The 18,490-nt window shown below is 40.7% G+C and overlaps 1 long non-coding RNA gene across 1 annotated transcript; it reads left to right on the top strand.

Moving 5' to 3' along the window:
* Window positions 1-12,200: 12,200 nt before the first annotated feature.
* On the top strand, window positions 12,201-14,114 carry LOC141758303 (uncharacterized). The gene is made up of 2 exons (XR_012591859.1): window positions 12,201-13,202; window positions 13,259-14,114. It is a non-coding gene; the product is annotated as an uncharacterized LOC141758303 (long non-coding RNA).
* Window positions 14,115-18,490: the final 4,376 nt, after the last annotated feature.

Raw genomic sequence — 18,490 nt, 5'->3', positions numbered from 1 at the left:
GCACAAGTCTGTCATGGGTTTTTAAGAGTGAGAGGAATACTCAAATTGAGTACTTGACATCTTGAATTGATTAAAAAATTACATATTCTAATGAGAGAGAAATACAGTACATACCATGGTAGCGTATCTGACTTTAGTATCTCCGCCACACTGATGTCGACTGGATGTCAAACCTTCTGAAACCAGGGATTCTGGTCCTGGTATTCACAGATTCAAACTTCCCGGATCAATAACTCATCAGAGAGACATTGTTAAAACACCAACGAGGGCTCTTTCTAACCGTAGTGAAAGAGGTAGACAACGAGCTACAACCTCATTTTATCACAACCAGCCGTCCTCCGAGCTTATTCACAAACAAATAAAGTGTTCACACACTGCTACACCTACGTTCACAGCTAGAACGCCACCAACAACCTCACACTCACCGCCAACACACACACACATGGTCTGTTGGAAAATCGCTAAAGTTACGCAGACTACGTGTGCGGCGGCGAGCACAAAGCCTCCGGCAAAGCTAGAGCTGCTAACGTAGCACAAATACACACACTGTTTGTTGGACACTCGCTAAAGTTACACCGGGCAGACACACAGCTGACAACCTGCTAAACTAAACTAAATGTGCGGTGGAGACTTTTACTGGGAAAGTGGCTGCATGTCCGCGACACTACACGCAGCATCGTAGCTGCTAAGTTAACGCTCCCGGACGGTGAACTGGGGACTCCCGTCAACCAATATCTGTTGTGCTCCTGCAGCTGGTATGAGGCACAAATCTTGTTGGTTAACGGTTAATAATTGGTTAACGAGGGTCGGTTATCGGTTAAGAAATGTTTCAAAATGAGCATCCCTAACTACAGCAGATAGGTTGGAAAAATGTGATTTTTTATAATTTAGGGGATTTTTTATTGGGAAAAATATTCAATAATTTCAGTTTCATGCAGTATAGAACCGTTAAATTCAGTTCAACCACCAGGGGTCTCCTGCTGGTTAGGGTTATACTACAACATTTATTTTGGAAAAATGTACTTTTGCATGATTTTAGTGAATTTTGAATGAGAAAAAAATATTTAATAACTTAACTGTTATACAGTGTAGTGCCACCAAAATGTCTTTGTAGACGGTCCCTGACCACTCGTCTCACAGCCGGCTGCACATAGAGACCAATGTTATGTGTCCAACTCGGAGGACGGCTCGTTTAAAATTTAAATTTTAAAATGAGGTTGTAGCTCATTGTCTACCTTACTACGGTTAGAAAGAGCCCTCGTTGGTATTTTAACAATGTTTCTCTGACGAGTTATTGATCCAGGAAGTTTGAATCTGTGAATATCTTTCACACTTTACCGGAGTGTGAGCCTGGCCGTCTGAGTCCGACTTGGAGCCCCCGCTGTCCGTCTCCTCATCACTTGGTGCGCTGAAATAATCCGAAATGAAGTCGGTCCAATTGTCGTCAGATGTAGCACCTCTAACGGGAATTGAATTTAAAAGTTAGACGTTCCTCTGTTAACCACATCTGTCACCTTTATTCAGCTGAGTCAGTAACAACTGTTAGCCAGGAAATACTTCAAAACTACACTGATCAGCCATAACATAACAAGAGCACTGACAGGTGAAGTGAATAACATTGGTTATCTGGTTACCATGGCACCTGGCAGTGGGGGGGGATATTATAGACTGCAAGTGAACATTTTGAACTTTGAACTTTGTGTTGGAAGCAGAATAAATGGACCAGCGTAAGGATGTGAGCGACTTTGACGAGGGCCAGATAGTGCTGGCTAGACGACCGGGTTAGAGCATCTCCAGAACTGAAGCTCTTGTGGGATGTTCCCGGTCTGCAGTGGTCAGGACCTACCAAAAGTGATCCAAGGAAGGAGAACCGGTGAACCGGCGACAGGGTCAGACCCGAGGCTCATTGATGCACGTGGGGAGCGAAGGCTGGCCCGTGTTGTCTGATCCAATAGAAGAGCTACTGGGGCTCAAACTGCTGTCGAAGTTAATGCTGGTTCTGATAGAAAGGTGTCAGAACACACAGTGAGGAGCAGTTTGTTGCGTATGGGGACCGGTCAGGGTGCCCCGTGCTGTCATCACTAAACTATCATCTGAATTTTACATTCATTTTGACATTTTATTAAAGCTGAGAGTTTATTGATTCATCCATTCATCCATTATCTGTAACCGCTTATCCAATTCGGGGTCACTAGGGGTCTGGAGCCGATCCCAGCTGACATTAGGTGAAGGTGGGGTACACCCTGGACAGGTCTCCAGACTATCACAGTGCTGACACATAGAGACAGACAACCATTCACACTCAACAATGAACCTAACCTGCATGTCTTTGGACTTCAGGAGGAAATTTGAGAACCCGGAGAAAACCCATGCTAACACGGGGAGAACATGCTAACCTGTGACCCTCTTGCAGTGAGGCTTCATTTATTAAAAAACACATAAAAAACAAAAAAGCCCCAAATCCATTTTTTTCCCTTTTTTTTTGGCAAACAACTACTTATTATTATTATTATTATTATTATTTATTATTATCATTATCATTATCATTATCATTATTATTATTACTATTATTATTACTATTATTATTTTCAAAATGTGTTTTACTGATACCACTATCATCCCCAGCAACTGTCAACAACCAGAACACAGTCATCTCCCCCCCCATGGGCTCCTCTGAAGGGATGTGTGCTCTCTGGTAGTGGTGATGTCACACGATGACCACATGATGGCACACTTGACTGTGATTTGCCGTGAGACTCCTGCCAGGAGTTCAGATGGCTGTTATTTGTAACATTACTACCGTTGACAGTCCACCAGGGCTTCAGTACTGTTAGACAGTCTGAACATACAGGAAGCTGAACAGCTTCAGTCTCAGTGTTTTACATCGACCGGTAGCGAGACTGGACTCCACCTAATGTGTTCCAACACAGACGCCGGCTCTAATCTCCTCTCTGTGTGAGACAAATAACCACTTTGCTTTTCAACTCACTGAACACAAAACATGAACACAGCCTCTCGTCCACCGCCTCATTTAAGACAGTCCATGACTGATGTTATGGTCTAACTTTTCCTAAAGCCGTCTTTACAATATCAATATATTATTTTAACTGTTATTTTCAGGAACGAGAAATGACAAGAAGTTGCAGCGTTGTTTCTCATCACTCATGGGCTGATGGGCTAGACAAAATAATGGAAACAACATGTAGAAAAGGACTGCACGGTAGGTGAGTAACTATGACCTGGTTGATTGAATGGCAGTCGGCAAAATGTCCCTTCAATGTGTGACGTTTCAAACCGACATGAGCCAGCTGATTTACAGGACGGTGTGTCTCATTAAGTCTCTCTAATGAGAAAACCGGTCAGTGTATCTTTTGGTCATTTGATTTTCCTTTAACAAACAGATATTAAAAAAACAAAAAATTAGTGGTTATTTAATTTTCGTTTGAAAATACAAAAATTAATATTGAAATACAAGACGTTTTTCTTTATCGGGGTCAAAAAGGGATGAACTAAACCTAAAAAACGGGTTGATTTTCATTTTCTATTTCTAAAAACAAAAAATAAAATCACTAGAAGACAGAAACGAAAAAACGCCTGTTTTTTCATATTCTGCGACCGGAAGTTGCCATTTACAAAGTAAGAGCACGTATGAGGAAGGTGCTGTGTATGAGAGAAAAAGAAGCACGGTGCTGCTGTGTAACTGAAGGTGATGGACATGGATCGGTACGTAATAGTAATTTTTTTGTTTTTTAATATCCGTTTTGTGAAAGAAAAATCAAATTACCAAAAGATAAACTGCTTTCCCCCCAAATTCTTCCTCAGGTTTCTTTATCACCTTCAGAATGAAAACTGTTGCACGACTCTTCCCCAGAACACCACGTGAGCTTGAATGTCTTTAGTGCCTTTCGGCCTTCAGATGCTTTCTAAACAGCATCAGGATGGAGTGATTTGACCTGATGATGACAATAACTAAACATGGTTATGACAATCACACAGCCTGTCAGCGTTTGCAGCATTATACCAGGCTCACCTCACCCTTACCTCGGCTTGTGATTGGCTCCAACAGCCAGCTGTCCTCGTCCCCAAGGGCTTGTGGGTACTCATGGAACACAGCTATGAAGGTGCTGGATACATGATTCTATATGTGCGGGCTACGAAAAATATAAATTTTTAATTCAGCGAGCACTTTGAACGGACTGTTACAGACATGGCAGTGTCGTCTATTTATTAGCATATGCCGATAGGAGGCATGTACTAAATAATCAACCTCCGAGAGGCTGCTGGCGAGGCATTAATATTTCATAACACAGCTGTACCTGTGTATATATAAACATAGATTGTCCTAGTTGTGATTTTCATCATGGTTTATTAGGTATTAAAGATTGAACTCTAGTTCCCCCCCTTGCTTTTTCAGTAATCAGCACACTATGTCGTCTGTAACCGAGCCTGCAGAACACATCAGCAAAATGAAACAGCAGACCTGTAAGGCCAGGAACTAGACCACATAGAGCTGTGAACTCTCTGGTGGTGAAGTTATAGGCAGCTTCTAATTTTAATTCCTTTTATTATTATTATTATTATTATTATTATTATTATTATTATTATTATTATTATTATTATTATTATTATTATTAGAATGAAGTAACATTAACTGATGGTGTTCCTTTTTTTGGAAGTAGTTTACGTGGGCCCCTGCAGGTAAAGAGTTCTTTGTATGTCACTACATGCTTGCTAAATCTAGGGGTTGGGTGATATGGATAAAACCCTTAATTCATCCATATCAATTATATTATATTGCAATAATGATATATATCGAAGTATATTAAAATTTCTGGAACCTCAAATGAGAAACTGTTTTGGGATAAATCAACCAGGCAAGAAAACTGTTTTGGCTAATCCAGCAAATACCAGACATACTTCATCATACTAATGCAAAAATCATAATCAAGTCCAATATGACCGAGACACAGGGAATGTCAGGAGCACTTGGCGGCTGCGTGGCGTGGTGTCTGCGTGATTCACTTGTCGGGTGTTCACGCGAGCTGCGTTTGTGCTGCAGCGGCTGCTTCTGTCAGCTCTTTCTTTCTACGTAGAGTTTGCCTTTTAATGTCCATTTCATTTCATTATAAATATCATTTATATTTATTTTAGACAGAGAAAGGTTAAGAAACGTGTGGTAATTGTAAATAATAGTAATAATCCACAATTAAAACTCATATATTCATCTCTATATTCATTCATCGAGCTCTGCAAGTCACTGCATGTTCGACAACACTGTCCGGCTCATATTTCAGAATAAAAGCCTCGTGTTAACAAATGAAGAAATTCTGTACACAGAAAAAACGCTTGAGGGCTTTTATTTTGAAATGAAAGCAGGAAGTGTTGATTTAAAAATAAGTCTTTACTTTTTTTTCTTCTTCGTAACATATTCTACAGATAGACATCAAAATTGTAGTAATCTAGCTGATATGATTACAATATACGACTGTATATTGTAATCATATCAGCTAGATTACTACAATTTTGATATATGACTGTATATTGTAATCTGTATATAGTCAATCACCTTCACTGTCTGTTGTTGCTGTGAAACGCGCGCGGCACGCGTCAAAAATAGGCGAGACCTCTATTCTCTAGAAGAGATGCAGCTGAGACGCGTGTGAGGCAGTGTGGCTGCTTTAACCTGTTGACACAGACGCCGAAATAAAAAACTACAGGTAACGCAGCCTCCGCGCGCTCCTGACGTTCCTGGTGTGTCCCAGGCTTTAAAGCAGCAGTGCTCTTTGATCGGTAACATCGGTAACAACAACAACATAAAGACATAATATACCCATTATGTTAAAGTGGGTATAAAATGTATGGCAAAATATCTGATGGTTGGCAAATGTATATCGTCTCATGGCAAACGTTCTGCCAACACGAGTTCACTCTGGAGGGAACGCCGGAGAGGAGGAGATGATTAAAGAGGAATAAAATCAGTTTATTAACATATAAATATTAGGAGTCTTTGGCGATTAGACCCCATCGTGGCATCAAATGTTAAGGGTAAAGTATAACCCCTCCACCCCCCCCGACACTGGTGGTGATGAAAGGTTGAAGATCTGGATGGATGAGATGTGGACTTCTGATGAGCTCACTGTAAGGACCAACTGGGTAGACTGGTTGTGATGGAGACCGGAGGTGAACGGGTGGAGGAGGCTCGCATCCATCGGACACTGAAATGACAGCTGACGGATGGAAGAGTTTTAAACTTTGGCAGCAGCGAGATGATCATTTACAGAGGTTTAACAGAAAGAGTGAATGTCCTCAGTCAGCCGACGGAGTTGGAAGTGGAAACAAATGAAGAATTTACGCTAAGCTTCATTTGAATCTAATAATAAGTGGTTGTGTATGGGAACCACTGAAACATGGAAGATGGGAAAGAAGATAAAAAGGAACAAAGTAAGCGAGGGAGGCAGAAGGAAGGAATGCATTTGTATAGATAAACAGAGTTTTCCAGGCTTCTTTTAGTCTTATTAGTGAGGAATCGAACAGAACCGGGGATGTGAAGCTATAGCTCAGATTAAAACAACAGGCCTCGCTCCCTCTCCCACTCTCTCTAGAGGGACCGTGATCCTCTCCCTCTGCTCAGACCAATCGATGATGGGACAGCGGTGGCTGCGTCAGCACCGCCGAGAGCTCCCCTCCGCAGCCACAGCATGTCGATGCTGCTCGCCAGCCTTCTTTGTGCGTCTGTATTTTTCAGTCATCCTTTATTTAATCATGCAGTCTTACTGAGATCAAGATCTCTTTTTCAGGAGACAATAAAAACGGAAACGTTCATAAAATCGTCAGCACAGTTCAGTCAGGCAGAGTGCAGCAGAAAGGGACAATGTATTACTGGAAGCAATCACGTGTCAGCATGTTCAAATCATTGTAGAAGAAAAGAAGGTTTCATTTCTGTACAGTCTGTTGCATTATTAAAAAGCCTTACATATGAGAAGGCCTTGTCAAGTTCAGAGTTTACAGTGCTTATCCACATCTGCATGAAACATCTGCTTTGGGGACAAAAGAAAACACATTTAAAAGAAGAGTCATTTAGCAGTGTAACTGTTCACAGTGGAAATAAAGTAGGTTCATGTGTTTTAAAGGACCCATATCATGCTAATTTTCAGGTTCATACTTGTATTTTGTGTTTCTACTAGAACATGTTTACATGCTTTAATGTTAAAAAAAAAACTTTATTTTCCTCATACTGTCTGCCTGAATATACCTTTATTTACCCTCTGTCTGAAACGCTCTGTTTTAGCACATTTTAATGGAATTTCAATGGAATTGCGTTGCTAGGCAACAGTTTGGGTCCATGTTTACTTCCTGTCAGCTGATGTCATTCACATACACTGCAACAGGAAGTAAACTGGGACACAGTTTAGAATGTTTATGTTTAAAACTGTGAAATTGTCTAAATATTGTAGATTTGTGACATCACTAAAATTACCGAAATCCAGACGGCTTTTTTCAAATGCACATTTTCTGAATACGGGCTGTGTGTATTTCTCCATGGACTGACTGATCAATACTTTCACATTATTTATATAACACTTCAACCTGCTTTATAATAAAAAATGACATGAAAATCACACTTTTTACAATATGGGACCTTTAAGTATTAGAATATGATAATATCCCCCCAGGAACAGCAGAGCACGGCTCAGTCACAGTGAGGTTCATCTCACATGGGGCATTCTCAACCCAAAAATAGGTGCTGGAGCTGAGCCCAGCTGACATTGGGTGAAGGCGGGGTACATCCTGGACAGGTCTCCAGACTATCACAGGGCTGACACATAGAGACAGACAACCATTCACACTCACATTCACATCAACGGGACATTTAGAGTCAACAATGAGCCTAACCTGCATGTCTTTGGACTGTGGGAGGAAACCTGAGCACCGGGAGAAAACCCACGCTAACAGAAGAAGACTAGACTCTAGGAACGCAGTATGCAGTATGTACTCTATACAGCATACTGCGTGTCCTCAGTTTAACCAGCTCTTAAAGCACTGAACAAAAAAACAAACTCGAACCACTATCGCTATATTATGGAAAAATAAAACTTCTGGAGCTCTGAATTTCTTTTAGTTTGTGACTCATGTTAGCTAACTTGATAAGATACTGCGGGTTTAAACTATTTATTCTAACAGCTCATAGTGAAGTCAGACAAACAGGATCATCAACGAGGGGAGACGGTGGATATAAAACACTGATCCACAACATTCACTCAAACTGCTTCTTCAGTTAAAAACAGAGGACTGATCTCCCTCCAGATATTAGGGTCATGTTGTCTCAGCAGGTATCTCTCTGCCCCGTCAGAGGCTGCTCTTTCCCTCGCCTCTTCCTGCTGCTCTGTAGCCGCTCTGTGAGCGTCAGTGGCCGGCTCTCCAGCGAGCTACGCCCGCAGGCGATTGTGGAGTTTTCAACTCCAAAAAGGCAGATAATCACAGGTTCCAGGACATGTTGTGTTGTGATATTTAAACAAACTATCTGTCTACAGACCGGTCTCTAGAGAGCTCCAGACAGCTCATAGCGGTCTGTGAGCGTCACTGCCAATCTGAGGTGAATTTAGTGATGAAATACTTACGAAAAATGTAAAAATCAAGCCGTTTTTAGCTGCTGTTGTTGTGACAATGTGGCCGTTACAACGCTTTGCATTGTGGGATACAGTAGGCGAGGATGTTTTTGGCATACTGTAGATTTCGCTTTTGTTCGCATACTACATACTGCATACTACATACTACATACTGCATACAACATACTACATACTACATATTACATATTACATTTTGGCCAAATCACTAGTATAGTATGAGGTTTAGAATACAGTCTAGGTCTAAGTTACAGTAAAAGTTTGCAACAACAGACAAAGAAGTATAAAACAAGTGTCAAAATAGAAGAAATACTTCACAGAAAACCCTCCACAGCAGCCGCTCATCTGTCACTACACATTCCATACTCAGATATGATGTCTACATTTGCTGTCTGCTCCTGTGATTGATGTTCGGTGGGACAAATCACCAAAGTAGCTCACCAGATGTTTTGGCGAGGTAAAAACAGGTGTTTTTTTATTCAAACTCAATACATTGTTTGCATAATGTACTCAGATATTTTGAGTCACACTCTGATCACAAACTCCATTCATTTCCATGCATTCTGTCAACAAGTTGTCCAAATGAAACAACAGAAGACATTGTTTGTGACAAAGATCTCTTTTACAAGGGAGACCTGGCCAACATTATGGTCTAGGTTTGGTTAGGTTAAGGCCCCAAAGCCACTTGGTTAGAGTTAGGGAAAGCTCATGGTTAGTTAGTCAGGAGATCATTGTGGGTTCAAGGTCCCATATTGTAAAAAGTGAGATGTTCATGTCTTTTATATTATAAAGCAGGTTTAAGTGCTTTATAAAGCTTCAACGGAATTGTTAAACTATCAAAATGCTCAATATATGGAGAAAATACACACAGCCCGTATTCAGAAATTGTGCGTTTGCAACAAGCCGTTAGGATTTCTGTCCATTTGTATAAATTTATATATTTTTATATAAATCATCACACGGTTTTAAACATAAACATTCTGAATGTGTCCCAGTTTATTTCCTGTTGCAGTGTAAAACATCAGCTGACAGGAAGTAAACATGGACCTAAGCTGTTGCCTAGCAACACAATTCCGTTGAAATGCACTAAAACGGAGCGTTTCAGACAGAGGGTCTGTATTTACAGGTATATTCAGGCAGACAGTACGAGGAAAATAACGTTTTTTTTTAACATTACAGCATGTAAACATGTTCTAGTAGAAACATAAAATACTAGTATGAACCTGACAATGAGCACGATATGGGACCTTTAAGGGCAGGAGATCATTGTGGGTTAAAGTGGTTCGAGGGCTTTGTCACTTGAACATAAACTGCACTTCCTGAATGACTGATGTTGTTTTGGGGATGATAGTTGATGATGATTACAACACAAACACCATCGCTTCTGGTCATAAAAGACAGAAAAATATCTCTCAACGTCGACTTATTTGCATTGTTTGGAGCTTTCTAATGAATCTCATGGTCTTCATAGATAGGTTGAAACCAAAGCTCAGTGGACTTTGAGTAAGGTTATTTTGTTGAATTAACTTTTATCCTCAATACTTGTTTGCTCAAAGGCTTCATGAAATAGATCAACATGTTGGCAATCATTTAAAAAGTTGTGGCTTTTAATAATATGTTACCGTGGCACCTCAACCACCAACTTTCCTCTCTGAGTCATGTGAACCACCTCCTGCTGGAAGACTTTTAAATGCTCCCACTACCGCTTCTCCCCTTCTATCTCTTTCCTGTTCTCTCCCTCGCACCCGTCCTTCCTCTCTCCCTCCATCACCTCCCTCTCCGTCTCCCCTCACAACAGACCGGTGCACATAAAAGACACAGGAAGAAGACAATCTCGCTACCTGCTCTGATTGCTGTTGCATAATTAAAGGCAATGCTCAAAGCAGCGCTAGCCCCAGGTGACACACAAACACACCTCCGCCTCTCAATCTCTGCCGACTCTCTCTCATCTTTCAGTCTCCTTTCCTGCCCTCTCATTCCTCTCCTCATTTCTTATTTTCATTCTCTCTCTACTCTTACATACAGTTTCATGGTTTCTTCTCTGTCGTTGAACCTCCTCTTCATGGCTTACATGTTCACGTTTCATCCTTTTGTCTTATAATGCAGCATTAGAGGACTTGGAGTTCAGTTTGTCAGTTCTCATTGGTGTCATGTCATCAGTGGGTGTACATTGTATTACATAGTAATATGGTGCAGTACATATACAGCATAGAAAACATACAAGAGGAACGCTGTTTACATGCCAGGTTAAGCTAAGCATGTCCCGGTCCTATCCCCGTCATAGACATGGAGGTCAAACTGACAATGACTCTCAGACGTCAAACAGGCATTTCCCAAAATGTGATCCTTTCGTATACTGTACATCATCATGGCAGCACAGTATTATCAGCTTAAGTAAATTAGCAATACCCGATACTCCATCACAAGTAAAGTACCTGCATTCACAAATTCACTTATATAAGAGAACGCAAGCATTATGAGCAAAATGCTACTTGAAGTATAAAAATGAAAGCTCATTATTAGGTAGGTCATTACTCATTATGCAGCAGAATGGCTCCTGCCAGTGTTTGATACTGTATCACTGGATTCAGTCAAAGTGGAGCCAATTTAACCATCTTATATACTGGTGGTGGTTAAATCTATGCACTATAGGTTTTAATCTATATAAAATATTGATCTGCAAAAATAAATGTTACTGCAAATAACTAAATCTTTCAATTAAGTGTAGTACAATATTTTCCCTGAAATGTAGTAAATAATACTTAAAGTATTAAGTAGGTTGGGTATAGTGTGTCTGTAGTTAGACGAGAGCAGCGCTGAGCCACAGCCAGCAGACAGGAAGCTGCATCCATTCACAATCCGGCAACCTGGCACCTTCCTGCAGGGTTGTGCGGAGTTAGTTGTGTGTTTATTTGTGTTTTAGAACCTAAACGCTGGGATACAATTAAAACATTTTCTCCTTTCGTTTTATTTCTCTGATTTGCTGCTTTATTCTCAGTAACGCCGCTCCCTCTCTTCAGTCACTCTATAGCTCGCTCCACCATCGCTGCTCTCTCTCTCTCTCTCTCGTTGAGCTGAGGAGGAGGGGCCAACTATGAATGCTGAGTGTTTACAACAGGCAACCGACAATGGTTACATAATATACCTTTTAAAGTTATAAAAATTATGAGTTACAAGTTATAAGCTATGAAACAAAAAGTTATGAAACAAAACTACAATGAAAACAAATAACTAAACTGAAATAACATGAAGCCACTCAGACTCATAATGTCACGTAATGCTAATGTCCTTGTTATGGCATCAACTCCTCCCGCCAATGATTCATTCAGCTACACCAGAAGAGGAACAGATAGAAATTATATCTGATCTTAACTCAAACTAATGCACCATTTGTTGAATTGACTTTAGAGTTTTTCAATCTGTGAATGACTAAAAGTAAAATCTGAACACTGTGTGTGAATGTTTTGACCATTTGATTTTAGTTTCCTTAAAAAAAATAAAAAATAAAAAATAAAATAAAATAAATATATGTATATATATATATACATATATATATGTGTGTTTGTGTGTGTTTAAACAACTGGGCTTTCAACTAACTCCAATGTAAACCCATCTGCTTCATTATTAGACAGTCAGAGCAACTGACGTAGTATAAAGAGAGAAAAAGTCCACTTAGGGGGGAGGTCAGGGTGGAAGGATGGGTCAAACAAACACAGACTTCAGCCAGGAGACCGCTGTTCATGTCCCCTGTGAAACCAAGTCAACGTTGACATATTAACTTACGTACTTTACTAATGCAGCATACATAAGTTACGCAGTATGACGAAAATGTGAAAATATGTAAACGTAGTTATTTTACGTAACAAACGTACAAACCACAATCTTTTCCTCAACCAAACCGAATCATTATGAGGCGTAAGTAAACCTTAAAAAACTCAGTAAACCCATGTTGGAAGTTTATTTTGAAAATAAACTGTAGGCATGTAATGAGTGGAAACTGACACGCTGTCCCTGACACGTCCAAAACTGATGCCAGAATGGTACGTAGAGCGTCATAGTTTGAAGCGTTGGGCCACTGACCAAGCGTGGGTATTTGGCGAGTTGGGAGAGAGAACCTGTGTGTTTAAAAGTGCATAGAGAGAGAGAGATACAAGGCCTGAGGACAACCGTCACACTATCTGGACCAACCAAATTAGAGCTAAAGCACCAACTACAGGACATCTACCACAAAAACTCAACACAAACTTCAATGCTATTTGGCTCTAAACAGACAGTACACAGTGGCAGACTATCTGACCACCGTGACTGACCAGAAACAGAGAAAGACATTGACTATGTACAGACTTTTTATTTGTTTGTTTTACTGACACAACAAACATAAATTATTTCTCTATTGTTTTCTACCATTTCCATGTTCTTTTTAAATATCTATATATTGTTATTTGCTTAATGAATTGTATATATGTGTATATATATGTTTTTCTTTTTCTTTTGTTCTTTTTTTATTATTATTATTGAATTGACGCTTTGGCAATATTGTTCACCTGACAGTCATGCCAATAAAGCATGTTGAATTGAGTTGAATTGAATTGAGAGAGAGAGAGAGAGAGAGAGAGAGAGAGAGAGAGAGAGAGAGACATGGGCAGATAATGGGAGGGGTGACTGACACAGTGACAAGAGTCAAAGCAGGCAGCTAAAGCAGACTTGACCTGAGCATTTCCTTTGTGTTAGCACCAGGGTGTATGAGTGTGTGTCGGTGCAGGACCCCTCTATCTGAGGGCTGTCTGGGTGACAATGGCTGTCGGACAATTTCCTGACACCTCAGAGACCAAAAAAAAGGGGGAGAGAGAGAAAGACAATGTCGACAACATGAAATAATCATCACTTCCTTCCCCTGCACCAGTGAAATATGAAACATTAATACACATTTTCTCCCTCCCTCTCCTTCACTCTGTCTTCATCCTGCGCTCATATCTCCGGGGAGAAAAACTAATAAAGAGGAACAAAAATGCAGGAATGATTAAAAGCTGCTTCTATGCAAGAGAAACATTCAAATCAAACAGAATGGTTTGGAGAGAAAGAGATGCTGAGACTGGGAGAGAGAGAGAGGAGATAGACGGAGGGGCAGGTTGAGACTGACTGGAAAAAGAAGGAGCAACAGGGGAGGAGAAGTACGAGGTAGATGATGCAGGGAGAAGGCAGTGACTGCCAGTCTCTAGTTAATATTCCAGTGGTTGGTTTGGCACCTCCACCTCATTTCTGTCTGCAAATATTTACACTGGATAGCGCTGTAGCCATGTTTTCTTTGATGCATACACACACACACGCACGCACGCACGCACGCACGCACGCACGCACGCACGCACACACACACACACACACACACACACACACACACACACACACACACACACACACACACACACACACACACACACACACACACACACACACACACACACACACACACACACACACACACACACACACTCTTGAATGTCAAAGCGTTTAAAGCCATGCAGAAAATATGTGCTAAAGTGATATTATAATATTTCCATGTTACTGCGGTCATTAAGATCATTGAAAAGATGCCCGGCTCCAAACTAGTGAGATAAACAACAACTTAAAAACCTGACCAAAGACACTTTGAAAACTCTGGCAATACATCTGTCTTTACTGAAGAAAAACATTATTGATTATTACTGGAGTATTATGGATTATTACCCACTGTTACTGGCTTTTTGAGGCCAATACTGACATTGATAGAGCCCAGCTGACATTAGCTTCTCACAGATATATCGGTATTGATATATACAGTATGTCACACAATTTGAAACAAGCACTGAAAATATATGAAGATATGTCTGAGGTCAAATATAAATATCAGGGCTCTAGATATTGACACTTCAGAGCCTAAAGGCCCTGCACACCCTCGCCATGGATGTATTAAGAGTACTGGATCCAGCTTGGAGGCGGGGCCCCGTTCATTCCTATGAAAGTTGCTCAGTGGCGCATGAAGCTAAAATGGCTCAACTTCCGTCTGGAAAAGTACTCGGATCTTGGGCAGGTGGAACATGCGCATTAGCGTCCGCTCGGTCGCATGACTCTGTCACGGGGTCCAAACATCACGTCGTCGTCATGGCTTGCGCTCCAGCCTCGGTCTGGGTCTCACTCACATGAGCGGAGGAAGGGAAATAACTCTGGATTCAGCTATTAGTGCGTTTTACAACTTTAAAAACTTATTTTTTTAAATATGGACTATTTGAGTGTTCGTACTGGGAAGTTGATTCACCTCAAAATAAATGATCCTCTGAGTTACAGACGTCTCTTTCCCAATGTAATTCTATGGGAAAAAGTCTATTTGGGCCCAATGGCATCATGACGGACACGGAAGTTGTAGTACCGCCGTTTGGCCACTATGAAAGTTGGGATCAACGACCGGCGCACTTCCTGGGGGCTTGATCCCCACAGGCGTTTTGACTTATTGTGGTTGATTAGCCCTCAGCTCAGGTCAAGATTGGTAGGAGTTATGCTGGGATTCATGTGAGGTCACCAGAGTCTGTTTACTAATAAGAATCATAAAGGTGTGGTATTAGGTACAGCAAAGCCTACACTGTAATGAATTGCTGTAAATTTATGGTGGATTTACACACATTTACTACATACATAAACTGTTCTTGACTGTGATGCGTTTCTATTACACTGTTCTTTATAAATAAATTACAGCAAAAATTTATTGAATGTGTATTCAAATGTTTTTTTACTTTTTTTTTAATTTGTGGAGAATTAAATGCAAAAGTTGCAGATTTTATTACATTTTGTAAATAAACAGTAACATGCTGGCATATCCTGTAAAATTACGGTAAACCCCAGTTATCCAACTGTTATTTCCTGTAATCCAATATACAGTAATATACTGTCAAAATAAATTACAGTAACTGCACTGTAAAATAACAGTAAATTTCTGGCATCCCTGCTGCCAGCATTTAACTGTTAATTTTACGGTGAAATTTGTTACAGTGTACAGGAAATTGGGAGTTATTCTTTTAAATATTAATAAAAAAGTTTGGAAATTTGTGTTTGGTGGATTATATCTCTGTTGTTACAATGCTAATTGGCGTTGTACTTTACCTCAGGACCACCAGCTGGGTCTTACATGAACGGCACATTAATCACAAGTGGTCAGTGAAAACGTTCTTCGATACTCACAGTGACCTTTCACACAGTGCAGTGGATGCACCGATAGTTCATCTGCCTCATTTCTTTCTTTTTACTTTTACCAGGATGAACAGTTCATGAAGGTCTATGGGCCCTTTAAGAGGGATCTTTTGTCTTCTTTTGCTGAACTCCACCCATCAGTCCACCCCTGCATGCATGATGGTCTACCGACAGACATGTGGATCACTTTTTATGACTCATGTGTAGGGATGTCACGAGAACTTTTAAAAAAAGTGACGGTACTCTTTTTCTACAGTACTGAAGGTACCGTACGATGCCTGTAATGGTCATTGGTAGGGATGTGACGGTGAGGAAAACTTTCCCACCGGTTAATAAACTTGTGACAACACTGATTACACCGGACATTTTACAAGAAAAATTACGGTCAACATGTGCAGAGTGCTGACTCTGATCTTTACCGTCGGGTGGCGGTGTGTCTGGCCTCTCCGGTAGAGCTTTTGCTGTGGGGCTCCGCTGCGGGGGTCTACCTGGCACTGCTGCTCCGTGCACACCAGCTGTGACGGCTCCATCGCGGCGGTCAGTATGTAGCGTCCGTCGTCTGACTATCGATTGATAACATGTCGCTGATACGCCAAAATTAACATAATGGGTCAATTATTTGTATCTATATCTTAAAGGCTACATGCCTCTGTTTTTGTAATGTTCAAATGTTTTTAATAAAAGAGTACGTGTTGAATTACAGTACATGGGATTTATTGTTGTTGTTTTTTTTTTTTTTACTGTGGTATCGAATTGGTATTGAGAATCGTGGAAATTCACTGGTATTGGTATCGACTACTAGATTTCTGGCATCGTGACATCCCTACTCATGTGTCACTAAAAGGACAGAAAACAGCACTCTGTACTGTGTCTGGTCAGTGCCCAAGCTCTCATCAAAAAACTCACACCAGATTTGTATTTTCACTAGACAAACTCAAATGCCAGTAGTATAACATTCAAGACCATTCTTTGTTTAAAAGAAGTTTGCAGAGAAAATAAACAACAACTTTGTACTGCCCTAAGACAGTGAAACTCTGTAAAACATCATGTGGGTGACCTGCCACCAGATCAGAGAGGTGCAATGTGGAAAGTTATGGATGACTTGGCAGTAAGAAAAAGCCTTCAAGCAAAGGGAAATGAAAGAGTATAGAAGGAAGTGTAGAAATCCTTTAATGAACGTTCCAATATGCTTAAACTGTTTTGAGTTATTAGGATTTTTTACTGGGTTTTAAAGCAGATTTTTCAAACGCCTTTTAAAGGACCAGCATGTAACACTTAGGGGGATCTATTGACAGAAACGGAATATGATATTAATAAGTATGTTTCCTTTAGTATATAATCACCTGATAATAAGAATCATTGTGTTTCTGTTACGTTAGAATGAGCCGTTTATATCTCCATAGGGAGCCGGTCCTCTTCACGTACTCCTCCATGTTTCTACAGTAGCCCAGAACGGACAAACCAAACTCTGTTAACGTTTCCTGCTTGGGCCGGAGTCGATAACGTTACTCGCTGCCGTCGTTGCTCTCTCTCTCTTGCTTCACCACTCACTTCCCACGTACACACACACTCTACACACTGGCTCTGCTCCAGATGGCTCTAGAGAGAGCCATTCATGTTTTCTCACGGTTTCAGACTGGATAAAGTTAAAATGACTGAGAACTGGCAGTTTAAAAAGTCTCCACATTTGAGTTTTTGCGCAAAACTTTCAGAGATGAATTAACATTGCAGCGGATGAGAGAGAGAAGGAGGGATATCTTGGTGCTTTATAACAGATAATTCCCAAACTGCAAGACCTATTGCTTAAATGGGCACATTAACTGAAAGAAGACAAACATATTTACGTTTTGATGTATTAATTGTGTATGAGGAGTGGAAGTTGTGGCACCAACAAGGTTTTTTGACAGAACCAGTTCTCACCTCACTGCTAGATACCGCCAGATCCTACACACATTGGACCTTTAATTCATGAAATAATCAATGTATTAATTGATTCAGATTTTTCTGTTCTGTTTTCTGTTCAGAATTATCATATTTTTAAATTTAACAAATCATATGCGTCTTTGCTGCAGTGAAAGCAATGAAGCGATGTTAGATGGGAGGATCTCTCCGGTGACCCGAACACCATAAAGCATTTACTGTCTGTGTTGTTGTTATTAGAGTACAAATGCACACAGTGAGTTGTCTGTTGGGGGTAGAAAAAGAGAAGAAGTACACAGTGGGGATGTGTAAAGCGGGGTTGATGCCACTTACGGCCTGTTTCAGCGCCTATTTTATGGGTGTTAAAACAGCAAAATAGGCTTTTAATGCAGGCCGAGGCAAGATGTCGATGTCGTTTTGGGCTACTTCTTCCCTCCTGCCTCCCTTTGTACTTCATTAATCGAGATGTTAAAAGATTTATCTGTGTCTTCTGCTTCTGCGTTTTTTCCTCCTCTAACTCCTATCCTCCCTGTTGTCCTCTTTTGTAATTAAACGGTTCAGGATGCTGCCCTGTGTGTGTGTGTGTGTGTGTGTGTGTCTTTGTGTGCATGTGAGTATGCATGAAAGCAGAGAGAGGGGAGAGACAGAGTTTCCCTCCCCTCTCACTGCTCTTTCTTTGTCTTTGCAGCAGATGCTTCTGTTCTGCCTTACCGGCCAAGGATCCAACT

The sequence above is a fragment of the Sebastes fasciatus genome, chromosome 20, assembly GCF_043250625.1.
Source record: "Sebastes fasciatus isolate fSebFas1 chromosome 20, fSebFas1.pri, whole genome shotgun sequence".
In the NCBI taxonomy this organism is placed as follows: domain Eukaryota; kingdom Metazoa; phylum Chordata; class Actinopteri; order Perciformes; family Sebastidae; genus Sebastes; species Sebastes fasciatus.
This window is presented reverse-complemented; position numbering and strand designations above follow the sequence as displayed.